This window comes from Artemia franciscana, chromosome 14, assembly GCF_032884065.1.
Source record: "Artemia franciscana chromosome 14, ASM3288406v1, whole genome shotgun sequence".
Lineage (NCBI taxonomy): Eukaryota > Metazoa > Arthropoda > Branchiopoda > Anostraca > Artemiidae > Artemia > Artemia franciscana.
Window position 1 is genome coordinate 9,382,167 of NC_088876.1, and position 13,499 is coordinate 9,395,665.

At 36.7% G+C, this 13,499-nt stretch overlaps 1 long non-coding RNA gene across 1 annotated transcript; it reads left to right on the plus strand.

Moving 5' to 3' along the window:
- Positions 1 to 4,884: 4,884 nt before the first annotated feature.
- LOC136035816 (uncharacterized) lies at positions 4,885 to 12,206 on the plus strand. The gene is made up of 3 exons (XR_010619515.1): positions 4,885 to 5,112; positions 6,896 to 7,032; positions 11,914 to 12,206. It is a non-coding gene; the product is annotated as an uncharacterized LOC136035816 (long non-coding RNA).
- The last annotated feature ends 1,293 nt before the right edge of the window (positions 12,207 to 13,499 follow it).

A 13,499-nucleotide genomic window follows, 5' to 3' on the forward strand; every position in this document is an offset into this window, starting at 1 on the left:
CGATTACTTATCTGACTAATCCCAGCGTTTTATGAGACGCACATGACGTCAGAACTCGGATTATCCCCTCGAACGCTCAGAGTTGCGTTTGATTCACTTTTCAAGTTGACTGAAACCAGCATTCCGACGTTTTATTTGCGATTCTGAGTTAACTTTTAGTGTTCGAAAAAGTTGACTGAAAGTTAATGAAAAGTAGACTTTTAACAACTTTTACATTTTGTACGTTCATCTCAAGTTAACTCGGAAAGAAGGCAGAAGTTTCAATTATAGCTAAGCCTGGTGTATGTCTTCAGATGGATCCAAGATGAAGACACCACTTTTGTGTACCAGTGTGGTGAGTTATTGGGCTTGATGTTTTGTTGTTGGGTAGGTTGCACCAAAATAGACTTAAAAACTATGTTATTAGCCTAGTTAAAACTGGCTTTTTTCTTGTGTAGGTGGGTGGGTTTTTTCTTTTACTGGGTGGGTGGGATAGGTAGATGATAAAATGACTAAGAAAAATCTTATAAAGTTATTGCAATATTAGTTAAAGTTACTACTAAGTTACTTGAGCAATTATTTCAGAGCTGGGTAGCCTAATACAATTTGTGTGGCCAGAAGTTTAATGGTAAGATTGCAAATTGTGATTTTCATTTGTCTTCTTTTAGTCATTCCATTCTAGATGCTTTGGATATTTTTTTATTGTGATAGATTGTCTTAATGCTCTGAAAACGTAGTATTAAAGATAGCAGTGATAGAAGTATTAGTAATAGCATGTACATATTGCATTTTAGTCAAATGATCTTCCGTTTAAGTTGTCTCTGAAAGTTCCAACTTAATACCCAAACCTTTTCTTGAGATATGCTCTTTACGCATAGCATCTTTTGATTTGGTTCAAATTTCCCCTCAGTAATGTGAACGGAATAGTGTGGTAGCAGTAGTAGTGGTCATAGTTGGAGCTTTAGTGGTACCATGCAAATTTTACCTCTTTGATCCTCTCCCTTAACCTTTCCTGAACGTTCAAAATTAATATGTTCAATCATTCCTGAGTTACACCCTTTTCACAATCTGTATGCACATAATGTGGTTTGATTTAATTCAGCACTTTATTTAGCATTACATGAAAAGCTAACCTGAATGACCTTCGTCTTTTTGGAAAGTAAAGTTAAAAATACATACCTTTCTCAATAATATATGCAATATGTAAGCAATGAACAAATTGCACTGAGGACTGTGGGGTGGTTGACATCCAAAGATATAATTATTAGATCTTTCAATAATGCTGAAAAAAATTGCTCTTACAATTTTGATTGGATGTGTTTTAAGAATGGTAAGCTTGGGGGGGGGGTGGTTGCCCTACATTCACTTTGACTCTTAAAAAAGCGTTAGAACTTCTGATTTAAAATCAAATAAGCCTCCTTCCAATCTGTAGTTTATTTGACCACCCGTTCTACATAAGCCTTATATGCCCTGGGGTATAACTTACAACCCTTGCTCCTGGGCTCTGGGGTTGTGTCTACCCTGAAGACATTGTTATATTCTCTTTGGACTATTGTGAGCAAAATTACTATCTCGTGATTTTTATTAGATGCAATTGGGTAAAAGAGGATGTCTTTTAAAAAGAACCCTAACCACTTCAATTTCCAATTGAACATATCAAAGGGTCTCTACAACAACCTTTTCTATATTACATGCCCTGGTCTAAAAAATAAAATAAATAATAAGTGATAATACATTGCCCTTTACTTGGGTAGCACTATTGGGCTGCCTATAGAAAGGGGGCATGTTTGAGCCTTGGCCTCCAAAAAGGCTTAGCATACTAAGGCGAAATTTTGGGGAAATGTTGAGAGTGATGAAGAACACAATCAAAACACATTATGTGTATGCTGCTTGTCAAAACCGTGTATCAACAATGTTAAAGGAACATCTGAGAGCATCCAGTTGAAATTCTCAGGGTATGTTGAAACGGATGTTGAAGAGTAAGCGGAGGGCAACCGGCCCCCTGGCCATATTTAGGTGCTGCTTCTTTAGCATCGGTCCGAAATTTTGAGAAAGTCTTATTGTTCAAAATAACCAAAATATCGAATAGCTATGTCTTCAATGATTCTCTACCCCCCCAGAGCCCCAGGGCAAGGATTGTTAATTATGCAATCTACTCATTGAACAATATGCCGATTGAATCTGTCCAATCTGAACAATAAGACATGCAGGATTTACTATTTTATAAAAGAGATAATGTTTGATTCTTGGTGTGTCAAAAAAGGCTGAGGGTATAAAGGTAAAACTTTGGAGAACGTTAAGGGGTGTTTTGAACTAGATCAAAAGACACTATGTGCACGCAGTCTATAAAAAAGATTCTAATATCATAAGAATGGCTTAGGATACTAAGTTGAAATCATCAAGACATATTGGATTTTTGTTTTAGATTTAGATTTTTGTTTCCCCCCCCCCGACCCCCTATGTCCCCGGATCCGATTTGGATTGAAAATGGAGCACCTGAGACATAAGATCCTTCTATGTATCAAGTTTCATTAAGATCGGATCGGCCATTCGTAAGATAAAGATACCTCAATTTTCACATTTTCCAAGAATTTCGGCTTCCCCCTCCAACTCCCTCCAATGTCACCGGATCTGGTTGGGATTTTAAATGAGAGCTTTAAAGCACAAGATCCTTCTAAATATCAAATTTCATTAAGACCTGATCAACCGTTCGTAAGTTACAAATACCTAATTTTTTCTAATGTTTCCAAATTGCGCCCCCCCCCTCCCAACTCCGCAAAAAGAGAGCAGATTTTGTCAAGTTATGTCAGTCACATGTCTTGGACTTGTTTTTATTCATCCCACCAAGTTTCATCCTGATCTCTCCGCTTTAAGTGTTTTCCAAGATTTCCGGTTCCCAATCCCCCCACCCAAACTCCCCCAAATAGAGTGGATCCGTTCCGGTCATTTCAATCACGTATCTAGGACTTCTGCTTATTTTTCTCACCAAGTTTCATCCTGATCCCTCCACTCTAAGCGTTTTCCAAGATTTTAGGCTCCCCCCCCCCACCAAATTTCCCCAATGTCACCGGATCCGGTCGGGATTTAAAACAACAGCTCTGAGACCCGAAATCCTTCTAAATATCAAATCCGTTCCCCCACTCCCCCCCCCACCCAGATGGTCGTATCAGAGAAATCTAATTTAATCTTGTCTGGTTCCTGATACGCCTGCCAAATTTCATCATCCTTGCTTACCTGGAAGTTCCAAAACTAGCAAAACCAGGACAGACAGACAGACCAACCGACACAATTTGCGATCGCTATATGTCACTTGGCAGATATCAAGTGCCATAAAAACACCAAGTTCAATTTTCTTTTTCAATGATTTCTTTTTTATTAGAAGATTATACCAACCTCCTAATTTTTCATTGACTCCATATCTTTTGCATTTGCAGATGTAGAGGGTGTATTCATATCCACCGTTTACCCCATTTTCAAAGGTGTTAATAGAAAAGATTACAGAGAAAAAAAAAAGATCCATAAATATGGAGACAAAAATTTGACCTGAGCAAATGTTGTGAAATAGGAAGTATTGATCATTTTTTCAGTTTGGCGATTAACTAGGTTCTCTTATTATCTTGATGATAACGCTCTGAGGTTTATATCTGGTAACAACATATGCTGGTAAATTGGAAGTTTCAAAGGCGGTGTATTTGCATAAATACTGATCTGGAACATTAGGAACTGTAGTGAATCACTATTTCGTGTTGTTTCTTTTATTAATTAGCTTCTTGTATGATTTATTCGTTCGAATCATCAATCCAAACGCTATATCGTGAAAAATCACTAGTTTTAGAGAAAAACCACTTGTTTTAGAACAAAGATTGCTATAAATCACTTAGCTAGAAGAAAATCACTTGGCAACATAAAAAAATCACTAGAAATAGTGATAGATCTTTAGGTGTGGCAACTTTGATTGTCACAATGAATCTAGATGACCGAGTCCAGAATGAACTAATAAGACAGTATTTCAAACAGAAACTTGACCTGGATATGCTGCTGCTATCTTTCCTGGTTCGGCAATGCCTGGTGCAGGCCTGATGGCTCCTTTTGTTTCTAGGGAACTTTGATGCAAAGCACTCCCAGGCCAGAAAAAAGGCACGGAGGCTATTCAAAATCCTAAAAGAACTCCATTAAGTCTGACCGTGAACCAATTAGTGGACTGAAGCGATACGGCTGCCGATGGGGCCCCTCTTTGTTTGCAATTGTTTCTTTATCCTACAAAATTAGCCAGGAGTTGTTATTCTCTTACTCTCTCTGTGATCACTTCTACTGCCCTTCTTATTGCTAGATCTTCCACTTTGCAAAATTTATCATTAAATTGCAGGTTTTTGGATATTGGTAATATTTCTTTTAGGAGTTTTGCAAACCCAAGATTTCTCAGGAATTTCTTTTTCTGAATTTATTACTGGCTTCAGCTTGAATTCAGCGTTTAGAGACAATAATATATGTAAAGTGACATATCAGTAGACATTAATTGTGCCTGACCTACATTTCTTCTTCTGATATCTTGTAACGTTTGGTCACAGGATGTCAAGATTTTAAAGACCATTATAGTTTTAATTATAAATGCCACCATAGATTTAATTTTAAAACGTGTTATATCAAATTTAATTCTTTTTATGTAGTCAGAGGAGAAATGACTGTATGCTACCACTAATATTCAGTAACGTGCTCTGAACTGAATTTCGTATTGAGCTAAAGAGATGCAAGCATTAAACTTGAATCCGGCTTGCATTGAAAAAATCTCGTTCTTTCATGTTGGCATTGACAATATAAGTACGAAAAGTGCAAGTAGTTTGAAGCTTAAATTTCCATTTTTTTCAAAGAGTATTATTATCTTTGTTTCTTCTATTCTAGAAAATGAGTCTGATTGAAAACAATAACGACTCTTTGTCGTACTTGGGAAGGTATTTGAACGTTTGTATTTCAACAATTGCCAAGCAAAGTGGATATGGAAAAACTGAAGATTATAGCAAGATATATTTTATGGACAGGTACCTTGAAGTAGTAAATAATACTTCACCAGGAATAAAAGCACAGAAGATGCTTACTTTGCTGCAAATCATTAGTGATGGAATTAGAAGTGGAATCGTTAGTATTAATTAAATTTTTTCGTGTATGCTGAACAGTGGTAAAATTTTACCTCAATTCGGTTTAAGGCTGTTAATGAAGAGGATTGAAACATGAAGATGCATAAATTTTTCCTCATGAATGATTATTTTACTCAACGCTGAAAAGGAATTTAAGAATAGACATTAGAAAAAAATAAACAAATGGAATTCAAGTCCCCTTTTTAACAAGAGAATCATAGGACAGTACCCTCTCTTTTCTCTTTATTTTCAGTTACTTACTCAAGTGATATTTTTGATTAATTTTCAATTTTAATCTAATTTGAGGTGGGGGCAAGGATAGGTGTCTGACATGCTAAAAGTACCTTTTCAGGCATATTATGTGAACTTGTTTTTCCCATATTTCTTCAAAAATTTTGGAAGAAGTTTATTATATCTCTGTGCCTGTGCCACCTAAATCCCTCATATCCTCTTTCTCGTTAATTTTAGTTTTTATGGTTCAGTATTTAGCATAAATAACTTGTACAGAATGTGTCAAAGAAAGAAGGAGATATGGTGAGTAATACTCAATTTTTTTCAGTTTTTATTCTTTTTTTCATTCCTTCTCATTCTTCTGCACAAGTCAGTTGTAAGGTTCAAGAGCTTATCACTTTAACCCCCAATTGTGAACAAGACTACAAACTCTGTTTTTTGAGCATCCCTGGTGCTTATATATATATATGTTGAGCGTTGGCTATATATTGCATGAATATTTGAATGTAGTTTCATACTAAGAGATATTTTTTTTTATAGTAGAATATTATGTTCATTAATACAAAAGCACGAAAGAGTTCATAGCTACATATACTGCGAAATTGATCTGGAATCTATTATTATGTGTCAATTGCTGAAGTTAAAGTAATGAGCGACCAGGAAAGGCTTAAACTACAACCATAAAGCTTATAAATTGATTATTTCGTTGTACAAATAGAAAAACTCAATTCAATCCCCAAAGCCAGTGAAACGCTACATAAAAATTAATATTAATAAGTTTGGATCAGATAAAATTTGGCATCCTTTTTAAGCTGTATGATAGAACAAAATAGCAGGCAACTGGAAAATCATAGAAGCTGTTTAAGAGCTCATTCCAAAGGAAATTGCTTCTTCTACGTTTTTTGTAATTGAAAAACAAAATATAAGTATTTTTTAATGTGTTCCACTTTCTATTTTTTGATTTTTAATGTTCTTTGCAGGCCCCCTGACGCTAGCTACATTAGTATAGCATTATGTACGTTAGTCCTGTGATTAGATTTAGCATATTAGTGTACCCTACTGTGGAAGTATCAAGCTCTTCCCTTCAGACGTTCGGATTTTTTTTCTTTTTTTTCAGGAGAAAGATCGTAGACGCGTGTTTATTTGTTGTTGGTTTTGATTAAGTAATTTCAACAGTAATATCAGCCAAATGAAGCAGTAGAAATGACCAGTTAGTTGATAAAATCCATTTCAGTCACCGCAAAAATTATGAAGAGGGCCTTCTAGGGATGGGAATTTTTAGGCCTAAAATATATCAACAGTATACTCAACAGCTTCACGAAGTTTCTTGGCGATCAGGTTGACATTGTCGTTGTGCATACAGGATATTCCTTCAATTTTATTTTTACAGTGTGTATTTTCATGATTCTATAACTAATCTGGAAAAATGTCGTATAGTATAACTGCGTATAGTTCGGCTGTCGTATAGTTATGCTCGAATAATTTAGTGGCAAATCGCTAGAAGGTTATATACATGGGTAGTATATAAATATAACACTTTTCTCCCTTTTTAGCTTGAAAGAATTGATACTGGCGTATTCGCTTTCTAGAATGGACAAAAAATCAAAACAAAAAGCTTCGTTTTTTGGTTGCAGTATATGCCAATTATGGAAGATGAACTTAGACAATGGGAGGCTAATAAATCATCCAGGTAAAAAAAAATTACTGAAACAAATTCATGAACTCATTTGATTTTATTTATCATGATATATATCTCTACCTTTTTAAGAGAGCAATAATTGTTTCTCGAAAACGGCTCGATAACTTTTTCTGAATATTGACACATTAGTATTTATCAGCTTCAAAAGAGGATCTAGATGTATTTAGGATTTTAGGCAAATTCGTTTTTACGGCACTTGGTATTTACCAATTTCCCGGATTCGACCTTCTGGGGTGGGGGGGGGGGTTGAGGGACGGTCAATTCGGAAAAATAAGAAAAATTGAGGTATTTTTAGCTAACGAAGGGGTGATTGGATCTTAATGAAATTTGATATTTAAAAGATTGTCGTGTCTCAAAGCTCTTACTTTAAATCCCGACCGTGTCTGGGGATATTGGGGGGAGTTGGAGGGGAAAACAGGAAATCTTTGAAAGTTCTTAGAGGGAAGAGATCGGGATGAAACTTGGTAGGAAGAATAAGAACAGGTCGTAGATACGTGATTGACATAACTGGACTGAATCCGATCTTTTTGAGGGAGATGGGGGTGGGGTAATTCGGAAAAATTAGAAAAAATGAGCTATTTTTAACTTACGAACCGGTGATCGGATCTTAATGAAATTTGATGTTTAGATGGACCTTGTGTCCCAGAGCTCTTATTTTAAATCCCGACCGGATCCGGTGACATTGGGGGGAGTTGGGGGGGGAAACTGAAAAATTTGGAAAACGCTTAGAGAGGAGAGATCGGGATTAAACTTGGTGGGAAGACTAATCTCAAGTTCTAGATATGTGATTGACATAACCGGACCAAGTCCGCTCTCTTTGTCGGAGTCGAGGAGGATTTCCAGTGCTTTGGCGAGTTTGGTGCTTCTGGACGAGCTAGGACGATGAAAATTGGTAGGCGTGTTAGGGACCTGTACAAATTGACTTGATAAGAATCATTTCCCGATTCGACCATCTGGGGGAGCTGGAGGGAGGGAAATCGTGAAAATGGAGGTATGTTTATCTTACGAATGGGTGATCGGATCTTAATGCAACTTGATATATAGAAAGATCTCATGTCTCAGAGGCTCCATTTTTAATTTGGATCGGATCCGGGGGCATAGGGGGGTGGAGGGGGGAAACGGAAATCTTGGAAATCGGAAGTCTTGGAAAACTCTTAGAGTGAAGAAATCGGGATGAAACTTGATGGGAAGAATAAGCACAATCTCTAGATACGTGATTGACATAACCGGACTGAATCTGTTCTCTTTGGGGGAGTTGGCGGGATTTCTAGTACTTTGGTAAGTTCGAGAATAGGTACAAGTTATAGATACGTGGTTGACATAAGGTAACCGGATCGATCTCTTTGGGGGAGTTTGAGGGATTTTTAGTGCTTTTGCGTGTTTGGTGCTTCTTGACGTGCTAGGACGATGAAATCGACAATTTTAGTACCGAGTCTAATTTTAAGTTCCGACCTCGTCACAAGTGTCATATGAGCTCTTGAATATTTTTTGGTATATATGACGTCAAGCAAAATTATACAGGATGACGAATGTACCCGAATAGTTAAAACAAAAGAAAGGGGAAAATGTCTGAAATGAAGCACAACGAAATCTCTGGTTAAAAGACATGTGGCAATGAGCATCGCAACGAACCAGAAATGAAAATGATGCACATCGAAATCTAAAGTTAGAAGGCAAACAACAGCGAGAAGCACGCTGAACTTCAAGCTAAAAGATGCACAATGAAATTTATGGTCTGAAGACAAGCAACAACAAGATCATGTCTAATCGTAAAAGAAAATTGCTCACATCAAAATATGCGGTTAGAATACAATAGACAGCGAGAATCAGAACGAACTCCAAACGAAAACGACGTGCAACGAAAATTATGGTTAGAAGACATGCGACAACAAGCATCATAACGAACTGCCAACTAAAATTAGGGCCAACGAAATCTAAGGCTAGAAGATTAGTGAAAGCAAGACTCACTGTGAATCGTAAGAGAAACTGCTGCACAGCTAAATTTGCGGTTAGAAGACATATGACATCAAGTATCACAACGACTTGCAAACGAAAATTATTCATGACAAAATCTACGGTTGCGCATGCCCTAGGGTAAATAATGCACAGGGAAATATGCGGTTAGAAGACACGGTACGATGAGCATCACCAATAACTTTAAGTGTTGTAGATGATTTATGTTAGTGGTTACCTATTCAGCTCTGGAGCAACCGGAGTGAAAAACTTGATTTATCGATTACAAAAGCTCCTCTCTTGGATGGGGCTGAATATATTACAGTGGTAGTAATGGTAGTAGTATTAGTAGTAGCGTCCGCACATTACTTTTTTCAATTGACCCTCCTCTTTAAGCATTCTCTTAAGCTTCCGACTTAATAGGTTTTGTAATCCATTTCTCAGACGCACCTTTTGACTATATGTATGCATATAGTTCTTTTTATTTAGTCCAAATTTCCCTCAAATATTCTGGTACATTTCACTTTTATACCATTAGCCTTAATAGTACTACTATCATAGTAGGAGTATCAACTAGTGTCAATGATGGCAGTAGGAGAAGTAGTAGTAGTAGTAGCAGCAGCAGTATTGATAGCTGTAGTTGTATGCAGGTGTTGTCTTTTGGTCAGTTGAACATCCCCCCATAATCTCGTGGAAGTTTCAATTTGATATGGTAAGTCGTCTCTAAGGCATTGCTGATCCACCCTTTTGACAATCTGTATGCACGTAGTATGTTTTAGTTTAGTTCAACTTTCCCCTCAACATTTCCTCCAATTTTCACTTCAGTATCCTCATCCTTGATTGTAGTCGCTACAGAAGCACTAAATATTGTAGCATTAGTAGTAGTAGCAGTAGTAGTACGATCATTAGTAGTAGTGTTAGTAGCCTGCAAATATTGTCTTTTTGGTCAGCTGATCATCCCTCTCATCATTTCCTTAAAGTTCCAACTTAATACACCCATATTCTCTGAAAGCTTCACATGAATGCCCTTCGTCTTTTTGGACACTAAAGGTCAAACATGCCTGCCTTTCTCAAGAACAAAAACTATTACAATAACAGGAACATTACAATAACAATAGTAAAGAATAGGTAAATTCTATTACCTACAGCCCATGTCCCGAGGCCTCTAGGGGGGGGGAGGGGGTCGACATCCCCAGAGACATTGTTACTGGACCTTTCAACTATAATGAACAAAATGGATGTATTTGAGTATGAATATGATGTGATTGGATGTATTTGGGAATTGATTTGTGTGGGAGGGTGACTGGCTATCCTACAATGACTTTCGACATCTTAAATAGAGTTCTAGAACTTTTCCTTTTGTATCGATATAGCCACTTTCGAAGTTTCTACAAGTTCTTCTATAGAAATGGCCTTGGAGAAAAAAAAATATATATTGGGCCCTCATTGCTCTTTACTTTGGCAGGACTTTTGTGCTGCGTATGATAAACGACAATATAGCTTGAATGTTCTAATACTACCTGAAAGTGAATTTTGGACGTATAACTTTGTGAAAGGAATTCCGCAATTAAATTTGTGTTGACCAAATTCTTACTCTTAGATTCATAATTGAGAAATGCCCGTGTCATCAACCCCGTTTATTCCTCAGATTTATAGATTGTGAACAAGTGTCTGATTTGAATTGATAGAAGAGCTTCAGCAAAGGTCCTATCCTTATATGGAATGCCAGATGAACTCATTAAATCTAATAGTGCTATGTACGAGGATAAAATTGCTATGTTTAGTTGCTGGAATGAGGCTAGCGGCAGGTTTCGTATTAAATCAGGAGTTAAGTAGGGTTACGTTCTTTTCCCATTTGTATGGATTATTCTGATGAACTTTGACAGGGGGCACAGCATAGGCGATTGCAGAACCCTTAAGTGAAACTCTCCTAGACTTAGGTTGTGCGAACGACTTAAGCATCCTTGCTGAAAATGTTTGAAAAATGAATGAATTTTTTTAGTTTTTTTTGGTCATAGGCAACAATGTAATCTTCGGATCAGATACTAATAGGGCTCTATTTTTTAGATCCAAGTCTCCCTCAAAATGATCGTAACAAGTTGAAAAAATGTATGATCTTGTTGAACACGAGCCACACACCTACAAAAGACAATGCCCTCAGATAATGCGCAATTATTGTTCGTGTTTTGCTTAGAGTATCGAAAATCAGCTGAGGCTTAGGCCAGAATGGGCTATTGCCTCGCCCCCCCCCCCCCGAACCAAAAAAAATAGGAAAAAAACCACTAGTCGATTCACTCTTGCTACTTTTGCTATATATCAAGCTATAAGTCTTAAGTAATTTTTTCTTTGTCAGAACATAAAAAAATTACCGTCTAGTCTATTTATATTTCTTTACCTTTCAAATACAGAAAGATAGACGATGCCCGAATCTTATTATAAGGTTTTCCTCAGCTGATTCAAAATTTATCAATTAACCTTGAAAAGAAAATTTCAGATTTTAACTTTCCCTATTTTAGTTGATATTTCTCTTTCTCTTTATTAAATTCAGATTGTTCGTTGTTAATTCGAAACTGTTTGGATTTTGAAATGGCCTACTATTAAAATGGAGGATCCTTCGTAAATTTTTTTTATGTTTATATATCCTGTAAGTTTTAATCTCAACCTTAATAAACCCTGCACATTCCGAGTAAAGGTCAACGAAGATTTTTTATGGCTATTGGAAACAAAAATAGGTTCAAAAAAGCTCCAACAAGACTTGCTTTTTTTTGTCAAACTCTGAACTTGATGCCCCATTCAACAGACCGTGCAGTTGAACTTGAGGATTCAAACTCTATGGTATGACTCACTAATTCATAATTCATTTTCATTGCGTTTTGCTGCATGACTTGAACTCACTGTGTATATCCTGATTTTTTTCAGGAGTAACTAGAAATTGATCGAGTCAGAATCGAGAAAAATTCATCGTAGTCTCGTAACTTCTTTTTAAATCACGATGCAAACGGTGCAAGTTTGAGTGGGACCAAAGTTATCCGTATAAGCCTCAAAAGCATCGCAGGTAAGCAATCGCAACGAGTAAAGAGAAAGGAGAGATTATTGCTCCATGCCCCTGTGCTTTGGCACGACATTCCTGATTGTTGAAGAGAAAACATATCTGGCTTAACAGATTAACTACTGCTTAGCAGCAAATCTAGAATCATAAGGAAATCTCTTCTCTGGAGAAAACATAATTCACCTATCTTAAATATGATTTACCATTTTATCAGTAACTTTAAGCTAGCAAAAAGAAGAAAAATGTTTTGATTCGGAACATTTTTACAAGTAATCTCTTTGTTCCTCTTTGCATAGACTCTGTTAACAGTAGCACTTCTCTCTCCTTCGCCTGGCATCTTATAAGTTGCTTTAAAAATTGAAACAGAAGTAAATGCTTGTCTACTGCATGAAGAGATTTTACCTTTATTATTAAATGAATCCTTATAAGAGAAGCAAGTTAAAAAGGGTGAAAATCAAAGCAACAGTTTCTTCCAGATAATCAGCATTTTTCAGTGTATAAAATTTTCTTCTTAATCGTACTACAAAGCTGTTACTACCAAGCTGGTACCAGAAAGAACCTAACTTGTCATTCCGCTTGTTGTGTTCATGCTATTTACATGGTGATATTGGAAGTTCTTAAGATATTTCAAATTACAATTGTACCAGAGACAACTTAATTTATTATTCGGTTTTGTGTATTCGGGCTATTTGCATGGTGACATTGGAAGCTCTTAAGATGTTTCTGACTTCAACTGTACCATAGACAATCTAATTTATCATTATGTTTTGCAAATTCGTACTAATTGCATGGTGATATTGGAAGTTAGTAATTTGTGAATTGTGTTTATTGTCTTTCTTTATATGTTCTGTTTAATTTAGCCTAAGTCTTTTTTTTATAATGGGCTCCAGACGTGAATTCGAAATATTCTACTGCTACTACTACTAATAGCTCACCACAGTGCCAAGTCTCTTTCACGCTCCTCCTCCATCCTAATGTATCCAAAGCTTCCCTCTTTACATCCTCTCAGGAAGTTCCTTCCAAGGAGGTAGCCTTAGAAACCGGGACTAAACCACATTTTTCGTAAAGCTTAGTGTTTAGATACGGTCAGTCACGTGGGACTCACATCTTGGTTTTGATAATGAAGTATCTTAATAATGTTCAATATGAAAATGTTCACCGCACAATACTACCACTACTGACAACTCAAGGAAGCATCAAGCCACCTGGAGCCAACACAGCTAAAAACTCCAGCGCTCCTCAAATCTTTTCTTTAGACGTCCTCCCACCAAAGTCCAGGGACGGACTGCTCTTCGCTTAGCTCTAGATACCGCATAACATACCCTAGACATCTCAACCTTTCTGTCCTTATGGTCCTATAAAGCAGAATTTGACCATACTTTAGAGTTACGGTCAGTCAGACGGGTACCCAAAAAAATCTGTAGGCAATATCATTGGAAAACATGAAGTAAATCCT